The following is a 10,951-nucleotide window of genomic DNA, read 5'->3' on the forward strand; positions in this document are numbered from 1 at the left end:
ATATGTCACGCAATGTTATGCTCAAATATAGAGCCAAAACCTGAATAACTAGAGAAATAAGCATTGCCTCTGTTTTTTATGAATTGAATCAGGTGAAAAAAGAACAACGAATAAAATCGATTACGAATTCTATGGAGAAAATCTATCTGAATTTGAGAACAACCCACTTTTGATATCAAGTTTAAACATCCTGGTCTAAGTAGTGATTCTGTTTTATAATTGGAGCAGGTTCTAAGACCAAGCCTTTCCATGCTCTTAATACACATCATACCCACAAAAATGAAAATAGGCATTATTCAACTAAAAAATAGTTGTTTTGAAAGAACTAAATTTCAAAATTGCTAAAGAAACTCAATATTTCAGGTTCATTCAATGTTTCCATTATGGGCATCGTTGTTTGGAGTAACAACTTAGCACCAACAAAACTACTATTTCTAAAACTACACATAACCATTGAAAATTACATACCAAACTAGATGTATATGGATGAAATCTCATAAAAGAACACAAAAATACAAAATTATTTAAGGGGGTGGAAAAAATAATAAATAGATACCAACCGATAAACTTGTAGCAGTTTCCATTAACTACATCTTAGGTACTCAATTTTTGGCTCCCAAAAATTCTGAGACCAAACATTTTCATCTTCTAAATAAATTATACTCAATCTGGCCTCAAAGGATCGATGCATTTTAATTTCATAGAATAAATTAGCTCACCTTTGTAACATGATCAATTAAAAGACTCAAATAACTGATAAGAAGGGCTAAAGTTCTATGATATTTTAAGACTTTTCTTCCTTGCATTGAGATTTTTCTTATCAATGTGCACTCTGGTAGAATCTAGATCCTTCTTCTTATGAACTGTTGATGCACCAACTCCTATAGCTTTTGTTGAAGCGACATTTATGCTTGGATCTTGAATATTATTCTCCTATTTGTTGTGCATGGTAAAAGTGGGGTAGGAGAGGTCACAAGGGTATTTTTGGGCCTTCATTTAAAGCAGTAGACTTTGAAATTGCCACTTTACTCTTCAATTTTGGCTTCAAAGCATGAATGCTTGTATAGAGGTTGGAAAATAAACCCATATCAATATATTTTGTTTGTAACATAAGCGCATCGTACCTCTTGGAAAAAAATACTTGGAAAGAAGAGAAATAAATCATGTTGTATAATTAACTAGGCACACAAGTTTTTTTCCATTTTTTATTATACCCTTTTTAGAAGAGTTGACTAGATCCACAACATGTCTCATAACTTACATATTACATCTTAATAATGTTACTACTAGCATATGAATGCCCACGTAGGCAATTACCAAAGGCACACTCTGTTAAATTTGGAAACTAAGGACAAATTCTTCCATTGGACAACTCATCTATTAGAGATGATTATTGCATTGAACTCCTCTTTTTTAGAGGACCAAAATCGACCTAAATATCACCGAATTTGGATAAGGAAAATATTTATTTATTTAAAAGGAAATTCTACAAGTAATAATCTTATTAACGTGGGAAAATTTGAAAATTTGAAATTCAAATTTGTCTCCAAGTTTCAAGGTCGGCCTCACCGCCATAAGGAAAAATTGCCATATATATATATGCATCCTAAATCTGCATTTAGATCATCGAAGTGCTCATCCTATCCTCTGAAATATGATGGCATCTAAGGTAGGACAAAGGTGGTAGGGGTCGAGATTATGAGGAGGCATATCTCTGTTTAGGGTATAGTTTTCTTGGGAGAAAGAGCCGCAAGTATGTGGCTCCATGCATGGAGGATAGGAGGTCTGTCTGGGCAGCGTATCACTTAATTTTGGGTACATATTTCCTGTTGAATATATCCGTTGTCATAGGAATACATGTTGGATGTTTTCTGTGCTATTTGGTGAGGTTTATCTTTGTTACAGACCGCATGAATAGCGCTGCTATAGTAGCTTGTTGCTAAGACTATTTGGTGGTTATGAAGGCATGTATAAGTCCTCTCTAGGACACATATCCCTAGGCTTTAGTGTAGATATATCAGAATTCTTCCATGTAGTTTGGGACTATTTCAAGATTCATTGAGGAGAAGCGACCAAGCTCTAAATTAGTGATTGGGTGTCTTCTTGGATAATCACAGTAATTGAGGGAGAGGAGAATAAGGACTGAATCTAATAGCCCTAACCAGTGACCAAGATTACCATCGAAACTTGAAGCTAACTGTGTTTGTGCCCTAACCAGTATTCATAATTGTAGTATTGAAATCTCTAGCCCTTGGTGCCAGAATTGCAGCTTCATTAAGTCATATTCATTTTTAAGTGCTTTGATGTCAGATCTTCCATTTGGAAAGTTAGTATTGACTTTAAATCATTGTTATCTATATCTCTCTTTGTTGAATAGTTGATTATTAATAATAGGAAGATTTGATTAAGGGTTTTCCCCATCTTGGGGATTTTCCCTAGCTTGAACCATATTCTTGTGTTCTTATGTCTTGGCTTGTCGTAAACATTTACCTCTTATGTTTTTTCATTAGTTACTGTATGATTATTGATGGATTAATGGGAAAATGGATGTATGAAGTAACTAACCTAAACAAAGAACATGTTAACTTAAAATTAACATGGTATTAGAGCTCAGGTGAGGACAAGCCCAAGTATAAGAGATTGCAATCACCAAGAAGCTTCTGAGGAATTTCATTGATTAAACCTTTAGCCCTTTGAGATAACTCTAAGTTCAAGAATAACAAATATGTGACATTCTCTTAAAGATCATGGATACCAATCTAAGAGCTACTCGAAAATCACAAGGAAAGGTTGGAAGTCATCAAGGTATGTTCCTGTATTCATAAGGTATGTTTTGAGTAATGTCAAGATATTTTCAGAGGATTATTTAACAGTCCTAGCTTGAGACTGTATAAGCATATAGGAGGATATACTTAAAGATTGAAATCTTCTATGATCCTTGGAGATAGGGCCGAACCTTTGTAGATGCTTGATTGAAGTATTACAACCCTCATTTTAGAGGACTGTATCATTCTTAAAAGAATAATTTCTCTTTGAGATTCTCAGATCCCTGGAACGTTTCAGATGATAGCTATGGTTTCACATCCATCTCATCCCTTTTTGGTTCATTGCATATCATTGAGCATTTAAAGTTGAGTTGTTAAAGGGTATATTGAAGACAACCTAGTTTGAGCATGAGTACCGGATTTTTGTTGAGATTTTGTTGACAATTCTGAATATAAGGATTTGACTTGATTATCCTATGTGGAATACTTTCTAGAAAAAATTTCAGATCAAGGAGCAGTATCATATAATCAATGATTGTATTGCTCTAACTTTTCCAACAGTTTTTTTTGGGTATATATGTATATATATGTTATCGACATAATCTGCCAAGTCTATGAAGGCATTATGGGAGATGTATTGATCACTTGATATCTTAAGGCAATATGTCCTTTCCTCTTAATACCAACTCTAAGGTTTTGAGTGACCTTGCTTTGAAGATGATTTAAGAATATTGATCTCTAATGATGATTTAATCCTAGCAACATTTGAATGATGCTCTTCTTGAAGGTATATCAGCTCATTGAAATCAACAATTAACTTCCCCAAAAGAATTCTGGGTTATGCTTAAAAGCCTGACCGATTAAGTTTTCTTGTTGGTAAGTAAGGCAGCCATATTTTGTGCTAAGAGGTTCATATTTGAAGATTGTAGTCGAAGAACACATAAATGTAAGGAATTCTATTACATCTCATATTCGATGCCTTGACAACCTTATCCTATCTTTGACCTTCATATCAAATTATAGTATCATTTTCTTCAAATTCAAATTCCTTATCATATTGTGAAATGTGGCTCTTGGTTGTCAAATCTACTTGACCTTCTCTCTCTTGAATTATTGAAATAATTCAAAGCTAAGAATGGAAAATGTCCAAGAGCAAAGGCATCAGCTTGATGGAAAGTCATTTTGAAATCATATAAGTGACAACTGAATTAGGATAGTTTTATGAAGATATGTCTAAGATTCAGATTGAAAATTTACTACGTGTAGAATTTTTCATGGAATCATTAATACGTAGAAAAGGGTTCCACTCTTGTTGTTAAGTTGTATCACTAATACACATCATCGGCTGAATGTTGCGGTGAACTTGTCAGAGGCTGAAACATTCATATTAAGGACACAACTTATTTTCACTGATGAATATGTGTAAGGAAATGTTGAGATTAGTTATTGTTGGACATGTATTACTATTATCTCTAGAATAAAATTAAGAAGCCTTGTTAACAAAACAATGCTTGTATGGACCATATTGGTATATTGAGTAATGATGGGGTCGTCCTAGAATTATGAAGATCTGTAGCTATCAAGGATAGTATCCTGTGTAGTATAGATACAGTATTAGTGGCACTGTCTATGAATGACTTCCCTATACCTGCAACACAAAATCATTTATGCTCTATTTGTCAACCCACCATTTTGTATGATATCGCTACAAGTCTTGTATCAGTGGTGATATGTTGTAGGCCCTATATGTTGATGCATGTGTTACAGGAGTGTTCACAATCAAGCTGTAAACCAGTGAAATGCATATTTTGAAGCTTTTATTCTTGAATATCAGCTAGGAAAAGAATGGCCTTTGTTGAAATCATCTCAAGAAATATGTCTTCTCCTTATTAAAGAAGAACCTTGTCAATTCTTCAGAAAGTTCCTCTTTGGTCTAGATCTTCCTTGAAGCCCACACGAGAAGCTCAGGAAATTAACCATAGCAAGGCTCTACTATAAAATCTTTGGATTAATAGCAGGTTGAAGACAGACCTATGAATAAAATTTGAGTATGAGGGAGCTATGATTTAGCTATTGATGACATTTTTCCTACAGATGATAACCCTCTCATTTATCAAAGTAAGAGGGAGATTTTTCTTGAGGGGTCAAGATGAAGGGCTCTAAGATTAAAAGGTTTGATAAGATGGAGATGTTGTTAATTTGGACATAGTCATCTTATGAGGTCTCTATATGAAGACTTTTGAGTGGATCCATGGATATGAATTGTTGCTTACTCAGATATCTTTCTTTCCTTAAATACATTGCTAATTTTTTTATTGGTTAGACAGTATGGTAAATGAAAAGTGCGCATCTAAAATTCACATTACTTTATGAATAAATCAAAATCTGAAATATGGATCATTCTGAAAGCTGAAATCAACAAGTATGGCTTCAGTGAGCCATTTATGCACTCCTTCATTGTATATTGTAGAAGAAGATTTCGAGAATCCAATATTTCTCATACCACCATATATGGTACAACAAAGGACAAATTTCTATGACATGTTTGGGTGGATAGATCTTATGATGAGAAGGCTGTCAGATGAACACAATGCACCCTGAAAAGACAAAGAGGGAGTAAGATCAATCAAATAATGCAAGAAGCAGAGGACTGTGTGACCAAGATCTCTGCTATAAATCAATGTGTTTGCTATACATACATCTATATGTTATGAGGATCCTATTGATCTAGTCTTGACTTTTAGAAAGAAGCTTGGCACTATTCCCTATATGAAGGGATCCTTGATTAAAGATTGAAGATTGAGCTCTGGGAGCTCTTGGGGGCTTGGGATACTTATTGAGATATGAGTGAACATAGGGTGAATGGTTCACCTTCCTCTATTGGTGCGTTGTGTACAAGGTGAGTGGTTCACCTTCCCCTACTGGTAATGGCATATGCATAGGACGAGTGGTTCACCTTCCCCTAATTGCATATGAGTAGGATAGGTGGTTCACCTTCTCCTACGAATACCCCAATGAGAGATGCATATAGGCATCTATTGACATGTCAGTGGGACGTGGTTCATCCTTTCCCCACATGTAGGATGCTCATTCCCTACGATTGTTGGTTGAGATGTTGGTGGGACATCGTTCATCCTTTCCCCATGTGTAGGATCCTTCCTATGATTGGTTGTAGAATGTGGTTCATTCTTTCCCTACGTGTGATTGTGATGTGTGATTGTAGGATGTGGTTCATCCTTTCCCTATGTGTGGTTGTGAGAAGGATGTGATACATTCCTTCCCTACTATTGATTCAGTGTCATCCTACCCATGTATTCTAGGAAACATGGGAAGTACCTCTCATCTAGCCAATGAGTTGGGAAAAGTGGTTAAGCAACATAGCAATACCGATGGATGCATTGGGTATTTCTATACACCCTATGACTCGGATGCTTGGTGTTCTTCAACTTGATCCGGGATCAAGTTTGATTGAGGTTTTACCTCTGGATTGAATTTTTTTCAGTGGAGAGTGCTAAGGTCTTGTGACTCACTCTTAGTCAATTCTTATTCATTATTACTTCGGTGTTCAACAGAGCAGAGAAAAACTGAGATTCATAAATGGTTCATTATGATAAAATACATAGTTGTTGGTTTGACAGGTGGAATGCTCCCTAGTTGAGAGAGAGTGTTAAATTTGGAAACTAGGGCCAAATTCCACCATTGGACAAATAATCTATTGGATATGATTATTGCATTCAAATCCTCTTTTAGAGAGGACCAAATTCAACCTAAAGATCACCGAATTTGGATAAGGAAAATATTTATTTATTTAAAATGAAATTCTACAAGTCATAATCTTATAAAGGCGGGAAAATTAAAAATTTGAAATTCAAATTTTCCTCCAAGTGTTAAGTTTAGCTTCACCTTCATAAGGACAAATTTTCATATATAGATAGACATATTCCATCCTCATTTATATCATCCAAGTCCTAATCCTCTCCTGTGAAATATGATGGCATCTAAGGCAGTACGTAGGTGGTAGGGGTCGAGATTATGAGGAGACTTATCTCTATTTAGGGTACGGTTTTCTTGGGCGAAAGAGTCGCAGGTATGTGGCTCCATGAGTGGAGGATAGGATGTTTGTTTGGGCAGCATATCACTTGATTTTGGGTACAAATTTCCTATTGAATATAGCCGTTGTTAGAGGAATACCTGTTGGATGTTTTTCTGTGCTATTTGGTGAGGTTTATATTTTTTACAAGTCGCAGGAATAGAGTTACTACAGTAGCTTGTTTCTAAGACTATTCAGTGGGTATGAAGGCATGTATAATTCCTCTCTAGGATGCATATGCCCAGGCTTGAGTGTAGATGGGTCAGAATTCTTCCATGTAGTTTGGGACTATTTCAAGATTCATTGAGGAGGAGCTACCAAGATCTAAATCAATGATTGGGTGTCTTCTATGGATAATCCTAGTAATTGAGGGAGATGAGAATGAGGAATCAAGCTGAGAACCTTAACCAGTGACCTCAATCAACACTTAAAGCTAACTGTATTTGTGCCCTAAATAGTATTCAGAATTGCAGTATGGAAATATCCAACCCTTGGTGCTAGAATTGCAGCTTCATTAAGTCATCTTCATGTTTAAGTGCTTTGATGTCAGATCTTCCATTTGGAAATTTATTATTGAATTTGAATCATTGTTATATATATATATATATATATATCTCATTGTTGAACAGTTGATGATTAATAATAGGAAGATTCAATCAAGGGTTTTCCCCATCTTGGGGATTTTCCCTAGGTTGAGCCATATTCTTGTGTTCTTATGTCATGGCTTGTTTTCAACATTTATCTCTTATGTTTTTTCATTAGTTACTGTATTATTGTTGATGGTTTAATGGGAAAATGTATGTATGAAGTAACTAACCTAAGCAAAAAACATGTTAACTTAAAATTAACACACTAGCATAAGAAGACCCACGTAGACGATTACCGAAGGCAGAATCGCATAAGAACATCCAAGTAGACAAATTCCAAAGGCATATGTGTATAGATAGGTGCATGTGTGTGGATCTAGACCCATTAAGAACCTCTCACAATATTATTTCAGACATTGATAAAGAAAAATTTGTCACAAGGAAAATGGGTGAATGAGGCTAAGGGCTAGAAACTCCAGTTAACAAGCCTAAGCTAGAAGTTATGGGATACAAGTGAAAACAAGAAATATGACCCTAAGAAAAAATGACTCACAAGTGTTAACCCTAGAAAAGGGAGATGTGCTACTCAACATTATATAATGCATGCAGATGTAGACAGAGATCTAGAGAGAATACAACTAGTGAAAAACCTGATAAATCTAATGTATAGACAAAACTTAAAAGAATGAAATTAAAGGAAAATGTGAAGATGTTTTGGACCCTACCCACTTGGGGAAATGTTATTAGAAACTATACTTAAAGCATGATAAATTTTACAGGGGGAAATGTCCAGAATTATGTGAATAACTACAAAATTGAGATTTGAAGATCAATACTTATTTCCTCTAACATGGGTATGTTCAATTTTTCAGTTATTTACCAGTACCCCAATCACTTTGTTAATATTGAATTTAATATCCTCATACTCTACTCAAAGAATAGAGATAAATATCAGGGTTAACCATATATATCCCAAAATTATATGAATAAAGTGTAATCATGTAAATAATTTCGAGATATAAATGAAAAAATATAACATACCTGAAATGCTTTGCATATGCTTCATAGTGTTCCATGAGCTTCTTCCCATATTCTCCATTCAAACAAGACTCCAGGAATGGTTCTACAAGTAGGCATCTTATGACCTACAACAATAATCCAAAGTTTAGAAAGGGAAATAAATTACTATTGTTTATGGAAAAAATCATGTACTCCAGTCCCTATAACTAAGACCCAAGAATGCATACAAACTGCATGAATGTCCATGCCAATTTACTGTTGTAGAGTTGATAAAAAATGGAGTTCAAACAATAATACAAGGTGTGCTAACTATGAAACAAATACCAATAAAATATATTCCAGCAATTTTTTTCTTCTTCACGTGAATTCCAGTAAGTTCTCATTGTGCAGTGCACACAGATCGCGTCAAATGTAATATTTTGAATACATTTTTAAAATTCACTTCTAAATCCTAGAACTAGAAATATTTCATCCCTAAGTTTCTTGGTCAATTAATTATAGAATGTTAAAAGCAGCCACGAAAAAAAGATCCACAACCTGAGCAAAATTCATTGAGTTATGTGCTCATGTGCAACATCAGCTTTCAAATATCACTTAAGTAGTATGAAACAAGTGAAAATCATGTAGCTCATGTTGTATCGAAATAATTAACACACTACAATGCCATTCAAATAGGTTATGTCCATATTTAGTTTCCAAATATATTTCAAGCAAAAAAGACGCAACAAGCATAATTATGTCCAACCAAATGTAACACACTACAATGCTTAATAAAAATTATGATAAATAAGTTAAACTGATAAGTGGATGAACACATACAAGAAGAATGTGACACAGTCTAAGGGTTGGATTCCAATCCTTCTTCAGAGCATTGACACATATCTCTCCATTGCTTGCAATATTAGGATGGAAGATTTTTGTGAAAAAATACCCTAAAGTCCAAGCCAATCATTACTATTGAAAGACACCAAAGTTTATTTCTCATTTTTTACAAGTCATGCATCCCCCTTATATACTTGATGATTTAGATAAGAAGTGAGTAGCAAAACAAAAAGAATGTCCTATAGGCAACTAAACATCTAAAGCAAACATAGTATCCATTTAAGAGAATGTAAATTGGATGAAGTATCATTACAAGGATCAACAATTACCTCTGGAAGGAGAGTTTGGAAAATCAGGAGTTAGAACCAGTTCAATTCGAAAAGAACCAAAATCATATGGAATGCGAGCTGCAGGAAAACACATCAATAAATGTAAATATAGCTCATGTTCCAAAAATATATTAATAACCATGAAAAAAAAACGAATTCGGATGCTTTAGTAAATGCAATATAAAAAAATGATCCCTTTCTCAAGCATAGAATATGCAAAATATGTTACATTATTCTCGATTATTCTTTTAGAATGTACCTGGTCCTTCAATGTCCACAACTTTTATTGAAAAAGTTGTCATCATTCACCACCACTTTTATACCTCGATGAGGTGATTCATCAAGACTTTTCAACTCCTTTGTAATTTCATTTATCACCATGGGTGGGTGGGAGGTTCTAGTTTTTAGCCTATAACACAAGATATATATGTATTTATATATGAAGATCCACTTCAAAATGGAAAGCATCACAAAATTTTATGCCTAACAAAAACCATATTAATTGATCATGAGCAACTAGAAATATAACAACCTACATTTCTTTTAATTAGGAAAAAGTATTTATTTTTCCTATTAAACACACTTTTCTCTACCAAAATTCTTTTCTTAACATTTAACATTTTAGCTAAGTTAGCATTTTTTTTCCATCTTATCTTATTTTTGATGAATTACTTTCGCAAATTTAGAATACATACCTTTTTCAATCCTGTAAATAAAATTAAAAAAAGTAAACATTATTTTGTTTCCAAGTGGTGATATATTTTACCATCCAAATTAATATTAAAATAAAAAAAAAATCATATTTATATAAACTATATTTCTATTTAGTAGTTGGTTTTTAATTATATTAAAAAAAATATTGTGTATTCTTAAATTTAATATCCTCAAGTTCTAGAAAAGGAGTTTAAATACAATTTTGGTGAGAAGTTGTACAACCATGATAATAAGTATGAATTAGTTTTACTTTTCTGTGTCATTGTCATCATCCTTGGATCTCCATCTCTCAAGTCGAGCAACTCTAAAGCTTAAATCGTTGATTAATTTATCATTTGATTCAACTTTCTTGTAGAGATCTACCAACACCTTCTCGATTATATCATTCTCCATTTTTTCTACTACTGCACATCCCTTCCCTATGTCATCACCATGGACATCACATGTTGCATCACATTATATATTTCACCACCTATATCTTGTATTGGTTCATTCGCTAGAACTGGAACTGTTTCTAAGGAGGAGATAATTCTTTCACCAACTTTATGCTATGATTCATTTGCTCAAACTGTAATTGTTTTTGAGGAGGAGAGCATGCTTTCACCATCTATATTCTATGGTTCA

The 10,951-nt window shown here is 33.9% G+C and overlaps 1 pseudogene; it reads right to left on the reverse strand.

Moving 5' to 3' along the window:
- Positions 1-774: 774 nt before the first annotated feature.
- On the reverse strand, positions 775-10,720 carry LOC149200855 (ubiquitin-conjugating enzyme E2 22-like; annotated as a pseudogene).
- Between the last annotated feature and the right edge of the window lie 231 nt (positions 10,721-10,951).

This window comes from Pinus tabuliformis, chromosome 2_1 (genome assembly GCF_031772625.1).
Source record: "Pinus tabuliformis cultivar Carrire ecotype Pingquan chromosome 2_1, CPIR1, whole genome shotgun sequence".
Classification (NCBI taxonomy): Eukaryota; Viridiplantae; Streptophyta; class Pinopsida; order Pinales; family Pinaceae; genus Pinus; species Pinus tabuliformis.